This window comes from Artemia sp. Qi Xiang Cuo, chromosome 7, assembly GCF_049724085.1.
Source record: "Artemia sp. Qi Xiang Cuo chromosome 7, ASM4972408v1, whole genome shotgun sequence".
Taxonomy (NCBI): domain Eukaryota; kingdom Metazoa; phylum Arthropoda; class Branchiopoda; order Anostraca; family Artemiidae; genus Artemia; species Artemia sp. Qi Xiang Cuo.
The window spans coordinates 37,365,283-37,377,247 of NC_142800.1; positions in this window are offsets into that span (position 1 = coordinate 37,365,283).

Sequence of the window (11,965 nt, forward strand, 5' to 3'; positions counted from 1 at the left end):
AAAAATAAAATTTCTAAAATAGAGGACAGGGTTGACCAACTTGAGTAGGATACCTTACTTGACACCCTAATTTTCTACGGTGTGAAACCAAACCCCAATGTGGAATTGATGGATAATCTTATTGAAGTGATAACAAAAATAATGGGCTTGCAAGATTTCAAAAAAATGGACCTCTTAAAAGCTAATCGATTCCGTATGCCTGCTGCTCAAACTGAGAATGTGAAAATTGCCCCCATCCTGGTAAAATTTTCAAACTTGGATATTGCTCGAAAAGTGTTTGCAGCAAAAAGTAAGTTGGTTAAGTCAGGTGTATTTGTGTCTGAAAACCTAACTAATAAGCGTCGCGATCTATTAAACGTGGCTCGCAGCATCTTTGGTCCAAGAAGTGTTTGGTCTGATCATGGACAAGTTCTAGCCAAAGTTCCGGGTGAAACTCGTATACGTAAAATAGACTATTTGCATGAATGCATTAGTATGTGACTTGTTAGCATGTTTCTTAATTTGTAAATGGCTTCCTCAGGTCGTTAATCTTCATTTTTTTACTTTATTTCTATTTATTTATTTTTTCATTTTTGTTTCTCTTTCCGTGCTAATAGTTCATTCCGATAATACCTGCTGTCCAATTATTTATTTGTTTGTTTGTAATCCTTTGACAGGTTTTTCTTTTGCAATTGATTTTAGTAAAGATTTCTTTTTGGTTCATCTGGTGACTTTAATAGACTCCAAGTAAAACCTGCTTTTGTGAATCTTTTAAGCCATGAGAGTCGGCTTTGCGAGCTTGAAAATAATCCTTTCGATGTAATTAGTATCGTAAATAATTATGTGGGTCAGGCTAATCAAAGTCCGATTAATATAAACCCTATTTGTTATAGTAAATATGTTTCGGATTTGGGGGGGAGCGGAGGTTACCAAAGGAAATTATTCTCTGACAGCACTTAAGCTTAACATTCAGGGTCTCTCCTCGTCAATAGATAATTTAAGACAAATTGTTTCTGATGGACAGCCTGATGTTGTGGGTTTATGAGAGACGTTTTTGGATTCTGGCAATGAAATGCTATTGGATATCCATGGTTACAAAATGTAACGTATAAACCGCTGCAAGATGGCTAAGGGAGGTCTTGCCATGTATCCACCGTAAGTAAAATGGTCAATTCTTTTAGTGACCAGGGTGATGTCAACTCTTTGGGAGAAAGTTTTGTTGAGTTACAAAATAATCCTTTAGATATAGAAAGTATAATTAATAATTCAGTTGGAAGTAGAAATAGGAATTAAAATGATCCTAAATCGGTTATTGAAAGTAAATATGTTTCGCAATTAAGTGGTTCTGCCTCTTCTAAACAAGATGGTATTTTCTCTGAGCTTCACATAAACATTCAGGGACTTTGTTCCTCTTTTGATGAGCTGAAACGGATCGTCAGTGGTGGAACTCCGGATGTTATTGGATTGTGTGAAACTTTCCTGGATTCAAAAAAGGATATGCTTTTAGATATCCAAAGATTTAGGATGGAGAGGATGAACCGGAAACAGATGGCGAAAGGTGGCCTTGCCCTGTATATTGCCGATCATCTTGTATATAATTTCCGAAGTGATTTGAGTAGAAATGAGGAAGGAATCTTTGAATCCCTTTTTATTGAGATTAAGTCAGGTTGTAAGAATTTAGTTGTCGGTTTGGTTTACAGATCCCCTAGTGGATCTATTCCTTCGTTTATGAAAATTCTAGAAGAGGTTTTGGACTTACTCCAAAAGCATCCTTGCGAACTAATCCTTATGGGGGATTTCAACCTTAACCTGCTGGATCAAAATTCTGCTTCGGCTAAACATTTTTTGTCAATGATGCTTTCTGCGGGAGCTCTACCTTCAGTTTGTATACTAACCCGAGTTACTGAGATGCATGCATCACTTATTGATAATATTTTTTCGTCACTAGATGTCTTAGATAATTCGGTGATGATTAGTGATATTTCTGATCATTTCCCTGCTATTTCACGGTATAGGACTGCTAATCGATCGCAGCGTAAAGTTTCGCCATCTAATCTCCCATTTTTCCGTTTTGGTGTCAGTGAGATCAGTCTACCTAAATCTCGTTTGACTGATCAGTCATGGGATAGTTTGGATTCTGAATCGGATTTTAACCGCTCTTTTGATTTCTTTTATGATTCAGTAAAAGAAGGTATCCTAGAAGTTTGCCACCAGAATCCAAAGCCTCAAACCTCGAAAAGGATAGCACTGCTGAATCCGTGGATGACTCCAGGTCTCCATAAAAGCTGGAAAAGGAAAAATTATCTGTGGAAACTATACAAGGCTTCGTCATCTGCTTCTCATCATCAGCGGTTCAAGGCCTATAAGAATATATTTAATTCTCTGTGTCGGAAGGCCAAGTCTCAGTATTATCACAGGAAATTTTCTGAGTGTGGAAAGGATGTTGGGAATACATCGAAAATTATTAATTCTGTACTTAAACCTACGCCCCGACCAGCTAAATTTCATCCACCGCCTATTTTGTGCTTTAAATGTTTTAAAGGTTATGAAATTGTTCAGATAGAACTTACTTATTTTATTTCACAGTTCGGATAAGCGAGTGCGTGATATGCGAGCTATAGAACTTCTCTTTGAAATTTCAGAACCTATCTTGGACCCCCAAGTTTAAAGTCAATGGTCTTGAACCCTGTTTCTGAGATTGAGGTAGCTCGGATCGTAAATGCACTTAAAGGTTCATCGTCTTCAGGGCCAGACAGACTTCCTACAAGGGTTATCCGTGCCGTTCTTCCTGCTATTCTGTCACCATTGACTAAGCTTGTCAATCTGTCTTTCGTGAATGGAATTTCCCCTGAATCACTCAAGACGGCTAAGGTTATAGTGCTGTATAAAGGTGGGTCCCAGAGTGATCCTGCTAATTATAGGCCAATTTTTCTTCTATTTGTTTTCAGCAAAATTTTTGACAAGGCTATGCTATCCAGGCTTCTTAGTTTTCTGGATGTCAAAAAATTTTTCCATGATTTCCAGTTTGGATTCCGAGCGAATCACTCTACAGAGCATTCTTGCGCATCTCTCTTGAATTTCATTCATTCGGCAATAGATTTTGGTCTTATCCCGGCAGCTTTATTTTTGGATGTTCGTAAAGCTTTTGATTCTTTGACTCATCAGATTCTTCTTTGGAAATTATCACATATTGGTATAAGATCAAATGTTTTCTCTTGGTTTGAATCATATCTTTCTGGCAGACTTATTTCAATTGATCCGCTTTTCCAGAGCCCTTCTGAAGTAGAATATGGTGTCCCCCAGAGATCTGTTCTTGGCCCCGTTTTATTTCTGATTTATGTCAATGATCTGGCTTCAGCAGTCAAGAACACCAGTCCTCTAGTATGCTGCAATCTGTGTCATCCGGATGTTCCTTCGTGTCCCAATGCTACTTCTAATGAAGATTGCCTCGTTGCTTTTGCTTACGACAGCACTTTTGGGACTCTAGGGAGGACGGAATGTGATGTCAGGTCTAATCTGGTGGCAATATTTGAGAGAGTAGTTTCATGGTTTGAGGCGAATTACTTGGCCTTGAATGTTACCAAGTCATATTTTTCTTATTTTTCTCGAATTGATGTAGCTTTCCCTCAACTGACACAGCTTCAGGTGTCACAAGGCTCCTTGTGTAGACCAAAGAATCGGTTGGTCCGGTATCTTGGTATCCTGCCTGATGAGAACCTTTCGTTTAGACACAATATAGCCATGATTATAGTTAAGGTCTCACGGAGTTTGGGTGTCATTCGAAAACTCAAACACACCTTTCCTGGATCCATCTTGAAGGTTCTTTTTTTCTGCATTATCCAGTAACGTGTTTCTTATTACCAAATTGCATTGATGTATACTTTTCCTTCTACACTACATTCATGTCTTGCTATGTAAATCAAAGCTCTATAAATGAGTATTAACACCCAAAGTTAGTCAAAAAGTATACTTATAAAAAACCATTAATGATAACTTCTTTCTTTTTCGTCTTCTTTTTTTAATAAGAGTAACGGTGATCTTCCAAAATCCCTTAAAAAAAACTCCTCAGTTTATTTCTGATTTAGGTCCATATAACCTTCGTTCGTCACATAATATCTGCATTCATCCTACTCCCACTGTGCGGTCAGATTTCAATCCCCTCATCGCTTGTCATCAGGTTTGGAACTCCCTGCCTTCTTCAGTACAGAAATGCCACTCGTTTGGCACTTTCAAGAGGATTCTTAAGGACCATTTAGTAAAGAATCAAACTGAATAATTTTTTTTTTTTTTTTTTTTTTTTTTTTTTTTGTTGAGTTGATTTCCCCTGAATGTTTAGTTATGTTTTATGGTGGTCTTCTCTGCGCTATGACCCCCAGGCCTAAGGTATGATTATCAATATTTATTGCTGAAAGTTGTATAGTTCACTAAGGAGTAGCATTCATGAAGACGGGTTAAATTTTATTGCTTTCGCACCATTTTATTACAGTCCAATAATTATAAGCCTTATGACTGATATAACCCATCAACGTCAATTTTGGTACCTAGCCTCAGAAATAAGCAGAACTGATTGAATTGGGATTTATACAGCTTCAAATACAAGCTTAAAATGGCTGTAAATGGATTAAGTTATTATATTTAAATATCTTGGATAAGAGCTATGAATAATATCGTAACAGCTATTATGATGTTGGTTCTACCTGACAATATACATAATTCTGTTGCAACGATAGGAATTCGCTTATAGAAATAATTATATATATATTTTTTTTTTTTGAGTCTATTTAATATAATTAATTAATTTAGTTTATTAATTCTAATTTTTTCTATAGTTTCTATTTTATCTATATTTTCTTTTCTTCTCCTTCATATTTGAGTAAGTGATCATTTTAAATTTTCTTTTGTTTTTTATCTCTGAGTTTGTAATTCATATGTCTTCCCTCTTTGTACAGGCCAATGAGCCTTTGAGGGATTAATAACATGTAATATTGTATGTGTATTTAATGAAGAATAAAACTTATCTTATCTTATCTAGTACTTTCTGTAAAAACCTTATGTCCCCCAGGGCATAACTTACAACACTTGCCCTGAGGGCTATGGGAGGAATGTCCTCCCCAAAGACATAATTTCCAGATCTTTCAACTGCGTTGAACAAAATGCCTATCTCAAATTTTGATTGGATGTGTTTGGGGAAATGGTAGGCGGGCAAAGGGTGTTAGTTGCCTTCCAATCACGTTCGGCTATTAAATAGAGCACAAGCCCTGTAGCTTTTTTCATTGAGCTTTTTTGTATCCATAGGATGTAAACAAAATTCAACGTCAAAAGTGGGTAACAGGTTTTTTGGACATTTTGAAATTAGGACATTTTCGAAAATACAAAATTTTTATGCGTAAATTCACATTAAGGCCCTAAACCATTTAAACCAGCCCCCCCCACTTTAACTTGACTTCCATTCAACTCAACCGTCATGCAACTCAACCCCAATTCAATCAAACTTCTGCAACAGGTTAGGTTCAATTGAATGGTGGTTAATCGAAAGGGGCTGAGTTACACGCACACCGTGAAAACAGCAAGCCCCTTCCAAAAACTGCAAATTCAAGATTTTTTTTCTTTAGCTTATGTTTATTATGAACAGTTTTTTGGCTTTTCCGCGGTGAAGTGAAGAGCAAAGTCTCCTAGAAATCCATGCGCGCTAACCCCCAGGACAAATCACTCGAACTTTAACATCACAACAGAAAGAAATTACTAAGTTTCTCAGTTCATAGCCAATCAATTTCAAGGCCATATTGTTTGCTTTTCTATCATACAGAATTGTTTCTTGTTTCTGAATGTGGGTGTTCCTTTAGCCGTTAATGAATATAAAAGTGGTTCTGGGTTCTGAATAAAATTTGATGTAAAGCTCTCAGTCCGATATTGAAGAAAATATAAGAAGAATTTGGGAGATTAATTACTTTTTAAGCAAAATTTCTAAGGCAGACTCTTTGTGTTAATTAATCCAAACTTCATAATTTGCTTTGAAAAGTTTTTCTGATATTATCCGTAGCTTGATCATTGGATTCTTGCTTTTCTATTCCTACATGCAAACTTGACGGAGACTGAGCAGTGGAGATGGGCAGTTGTAGCTCGTTAGCATACAAGACTAGTTGTCTAAAGCTATGGCAAATTTCTTCCTCTACTTCGAAAATATTCTACCTAGACTTATTTCAGCTCACAGTAAAAATTCACAGCTGTTAGACAAGATGCATGTATAAGCATGAAAGAAGTTGTAAAAAAAAGTGGCAAATATTAGCATTTTTCCTTAAAGTTGTTGACTAATTAAAATGCTTTAAACAGAAACAATAGTCCAGTGGGACCTTCAGAAATGGGAGAAGGGATGGGTGGATAGCAATGATAACTTCCCATCACATGATAGAAGGAGACTAAGAATGTTTCAAGCTCTTAGTATACGATTGAAACATTGAACGTTAACCCGTTCTTTAGTTACTTAGGTAGTCTGTAGCCTTTGCTGTATCCTACCGCTACATATGTCCTCAGTGCAAATAGAGCAAAAATAGAGTGTAGTCAGGACCTTTCAAAAAGGGAAAGGGCGACCGGGGCAAGCTGCCCTGGGCGCCGCAGATTTTTATGATTTATGTTTGAGTCGGAAGTGGGCGGCGTAATAATTTTTTACCCGGGAACTACCAACCCCAGGAACGGATCTGACTGCAGTCCATGGAACAAAATAAAAAGACGAACCTCAAAAACGGAAAAAAAAATAGTCACCCTCACACGTAAATTGTGAACAATTCTCTGATAAAAAAAATAATCACAGGAATGTAAATCTAACTACAGTTTGAGAATTTATTTGTATAAGGTACGCCGATGAGCTTAATCTTTTATCATCTTAGTTTAAGTTTCATCTTAGTAGCCATTGTTGTGAAATAACTGACATGCATGAGTTACTATCAGGGTATTATCATCGGTTTCTTCTGTGTTACTAAACTTTGCCTCCTCCCCCACCCCTGAAATAAATGCCTGTGCAAGAGTCTGTTGTAGTGTGTCTAAGAAACGTTGTTGTAGCCAAGAAACGTCGTAAATTTGATTGCAACTTACTATACTTGTAATCTAAAAACGCTAGAATTATTTTGGCTTACCATCCGAAAGCCTTTTCAACGGAAAAAAACAGCAGAAAACTATCCTAAACAGCTAAAACACACAACAAAAACTCGTTTTATGAAAGTCCTACTTATACTGTTGTTTAGTTTTCTCTTTCAAATTCACCCGACACAGTTTCCTTCAAAAAATGACGATAATTCATTTCAGAATTAGTTTTGACTTCTTTTGTATGAACTAGAAAACGTAAGAAAATTACAAACAGAAACGTTTAGAAAGATATTTCCAGACAAGGTCAATAGCTCCTCTGTGGAGACAGAAATTCATATAACAGGTAAACTATAATAATAATAATTTATTTTTGACCCACTAACAATTATAAAAAAGTGGAGTAACAAAAGAAAATAAAAAGTAAAGACATACAAAAACAAACCTCATGCAAAACAATATCAATATAAAATCAACAAATACAAATCAAAACAATCGCACAAGAGGATGAAAAGGACCCAACCGCTTGCAGGCCTCATCTTTTAACTTGGAGTCCAACTTGTTATATGACGTCAATATATCAGTTACATTAAAAGATATTTACAATAACGGAAATACAAAACTCTAATATCCTGCATATCATTATTATTAAAAAATGGGCGCAAACCTGATAGAAAAAGAATGGAATGGTCACAATACGTAGAATAGAGTTTGGCCAATGCCTTACGAGAATGTCGGCCACGATTTGGGACAATTTTAGCATAACCTGCTTTAAGCTTATTCTTAATATCTGCAAGTGCACTAGCACGGATAGCTGAAATAGAAGAGCAGATACTAATCCCGAGCCAACGCAACGCAGGAGGCAGCTTAACTGAAAAAGAACTACAAAACAAATTACTACTTGGGTTTTTAGCATTGAAAACTAAATATTCACATTTTTCAGCATTAAGCACGAGGCCAATTTTTTCCAAAAGTTTAGAAACAAACTGGGTAGACTTAGCTAGGGTGAATTTTGAACGGTAATAAGTAATAAATCATCTGCATAAGCAATATAAGATAAATTGGTTAGACCCGTAAAACACGACGGAAAAATACGAGAAAGCACAGGGTATAAACAAGCATTAAAAAGGTATGGTGACAGAACCCCTCCCTGCCTCAGTCCAGACCGAATTGGAATATTACCAAAAAAGATCTCTCCTGACCGAAGTCGAACATATGAATTTGCATACCAAAAACGAAGGACACATAACAGATGAATTCACTCCTAGCTGGGTAAGATAATACCATAGTTGGCTGTGACAAACCGAATCAAAAACTTTTGAAATATCTAACGCGTATAAATGAACTTCAGATCCATCTTTTTGTGCTTGAATTAAAAAAGAAGTAAGAATTCGATGCGCATGTTGGCATCCAATATTTGGTTTAAACCCAAATTGATTGGACACATAATCAACATTTGGAAGAATTTCAGGAAGCAGGACATATTCAAAAACTTTTCTCAGCGAACAAGCTACCGTAATAGGTCTATATGATGCGCAATTAGTCGGATCTTTCCCACGTTTAAGAATCGAAGTGACACTCCCGCACAAAAAAGAATCAGGCACCAAAGAGGTACATAGACAAATTTGAAATAATAACTGCAAATGATAAATCAATTCTTTCGAATCAATATGAAGGTTAAAAACACTAATACCATCAATATCACATGATTTAGATTTTAAATTCTTAACACAACGAATCACACGGTCAGCAGAAACGGGAGGCATATGGCCTTGGTAAATTTTCGCAGGTAATACATAAGAACAGCGGTTAACAAACTGAGAGTGAACCGCATAATTCATAATATTAAAAATCTTTTTATAATTATTAATTCAAGAGGCATTAGGGATCCGATCAGCATTAGGAGGTGAATCAAATTTCGCAACATTAATCACTTTTTTCCACTGACTAGAGGTCTTCAGAAATTCTACGCCATTATGCCTTACTTTACGAAGATAACGTTTAAACTCCAACTTCGTTTTCTGTTTAATGTCAAAAAGGTGACCCCTTAAAGGGCGGCCGCACGCTGCCAAATTCTAAGCCTATCTATTGAGATATTATCCTTAAACATAGCACCCAAAGAGCACCTATGGGGGATGGAAGAGATAGAAGGAAGGGGCTTAAGTCCCCATCGGCTAAATGTACAATATTCAGAATGACATAAAGCTTTGACCTGTTTTTCAGGCTCTCGCTCTTTGTAGGAGGCCCATCCGTTCCCACGGAAAAATTTTACCAGGTACTTCGTTCACGTTTTCAAACCTTTCGCTTCCTTCCAAGAAAATAAATAATTTGGTAACAATGAGCTAAGCATCCTAACGTAATATCTATTGCGTGGGTAATCTAAAGCATTTTCATAGATCCAAGTTTGGCCGACTGTCACAGGAATCTATTTAGGAGGCTGGAAAGAAGGCAAAGGGCAAATAAAGAAAAAGAAGCAATTAATGCGAAATTGTATAAAGTAAATATGAAATAATGGACAAGACAAAAAATCCCATGAGATTGAAGGAGGAGGCTGGATCCAAAAGCCTGCCACATCAATACCATACCTCCCCGGAGGTTGCAAAATAATTTCCTGTTTCTACTGAAAAAGTATAAAAACAAACTCAAAGACAGAAATCATAACCACAAAACACCCACGGGACTTTATCAGCCCATTAAGTCAAAATCTATCTGAGGGAGATTTTTTTTTTGGGGGGGGGATACTTAACCCGCACATAAAAGTAAATTACCTAAGATTTTTTGGACATTATCTAAATATTTATAAAAAAAAGGACGATTATCTATTAAGGACTAGACCCTGTAACCCTCTTCTATATAATCTATGACACTTCTTAGAGATTTTGTTATTTGTTATGAAAACGATAAGAAAGAGTAAATAACTCGGAAAACAAGCAATTTTTGCCATGCAGGCTTGCCATCACGGAATTAGCATACATATCTGTAAGATGTGATCTTTGTACAGGTATCTGTCTTGGATTTATTTATGCATTCAAGGACTGAGCACAACTTAGTCATGATTAATTCTTTGCATCTTTCACGTGGCAAACACTAATTTATGCAAGAATGCATGAATTCATATTATAAATATTTGTTCTTACTTGCTCTGGAGGTAGAGGGAGTGAGACTTAAGCTCCCGGTGGCCTAATTTTTCATACCAAGAAAAAATGAAGCTTTAATCTGTTTTTAGACCTCCGTTCCCTGAAAAATTGTTGAAGACCATTCTATAGCCTTAGAAAAATTCAATTGGATCCCCTTGGTTTACCTTATTCGAAACCTTTCTTTTCCTTATAAGCAAATAATTATACGGGTATAGGAATAGGATACACGTGAACGTAAAACAAAATTAAAATACCTACGAGACTTCGTCATTCCCATAACCAGAAAGTAATTTAGAGGGTGTAGAAAGTCGTTAGAGGGTGGGGTGTAGAGGCAATGGGCGTTGAAAGCCTGAGTCTCGACCCACTAATAGTGTGTTCACCCTACCTAATAATAATAATTTTAAATTTTTTAGAGAGGTCATTCATTTCGGAGGAGGAGTCTTGTAAAGACATTTAAAATAGGCAAATTGCGCAAGGATTACGGGATATTTATGAACATCGAGGAATAGCCTGTAATTTTTATGAAAACCATGATTGTTCATGATTGGAGACTGCACTGTACGTTCCTCCCCTATAGGCATTTCTATGTGCGGTCATTGATAGCAGATTCTTGGGAACTATAGCGTTCGTTATGACAACGAAAAGGAAGAATAAAAAGCCTTGAAGAACAAACGTTATTCTTTATACTTGCTTAAGATATCGCTATACTAGCTATACTGAGATATCGATAGGCTAGCCCCCACTATGGCGTTTAGAGAGTTAAACGAAGCCTCAATGGAACGTAAAAAGCTCCGTTGGGACATTATACATCTTCGGAGTATAAGTCTTTCACATCTCACATTTTTTTTCTCGTTTAATTTTCTGTCCAACATTTTTTTTTATTGTCATGTTTAGACAGTGTTATCCGAGAACACTTCTTAGTTCTACAATCATGTCAGGCCCTCATAATCTTGGGTGTTAGCCTCCGACTATTTCCTTGTTTCTAAACCTCGCTAACTACAAGTTCCCATAGTCAGTGATATAGTAAGAGCTACCATATATAGCATGATAGTATTTTCACAAGGACACAGAAACACGCGATCCCTAAAGGACCACGCTAGTCAATAAGGTGTGCCAAAAAATTTTTTGTACCAAAAATTGTACGTGAGCTATTCGGGGCCAATAGTATGCCGACTTTTACATCATATGTGTACTTAAGAACGAAAAGAAGAAAAGTCCAATATTTTATTTTGCCAAAAATGAGTTAATCAAAAGGAAAATAAGCGGAATTTTGGGAGTTTTTTTTATAGATACATTATAAGAAAGAGAGAGAACCGACTATACTTACGTAACAAAGTGACAGTTGTGCAAGCCATAATAACTTTAAGCTTATCACAGTCACACATTTGCTATGTTTGAATTTTGCGCGTAAACTTGCCGTGATAATAGAAAACATTTGGTATACAAGTTTTTCCCACTAGAACGGGCGCAGAGAATAAATATCATACGTGTAAAGTTTAAATTTTTTATGCGTAAGCCAGAACGGTCCTTAATTTTCTTTCAAAAACTCCCAACAATTAATAAAATGTAAACAAGCTTACCGCAGCAACTTAAGGATATTTTTCGTTCCCCTTTTCTGAATCATGTCGAAATTTTGCTACAAAGGTCTTTTAATGAAAAACTGGCACAAGTCTGTTGCTAATTACAATGTTACAAAAAACGAAGATAAAAAAAGGATATAAGATAAAAAAACTCAAATATCACTCCTTTAAGTTCCAAACTCTACAAGCATA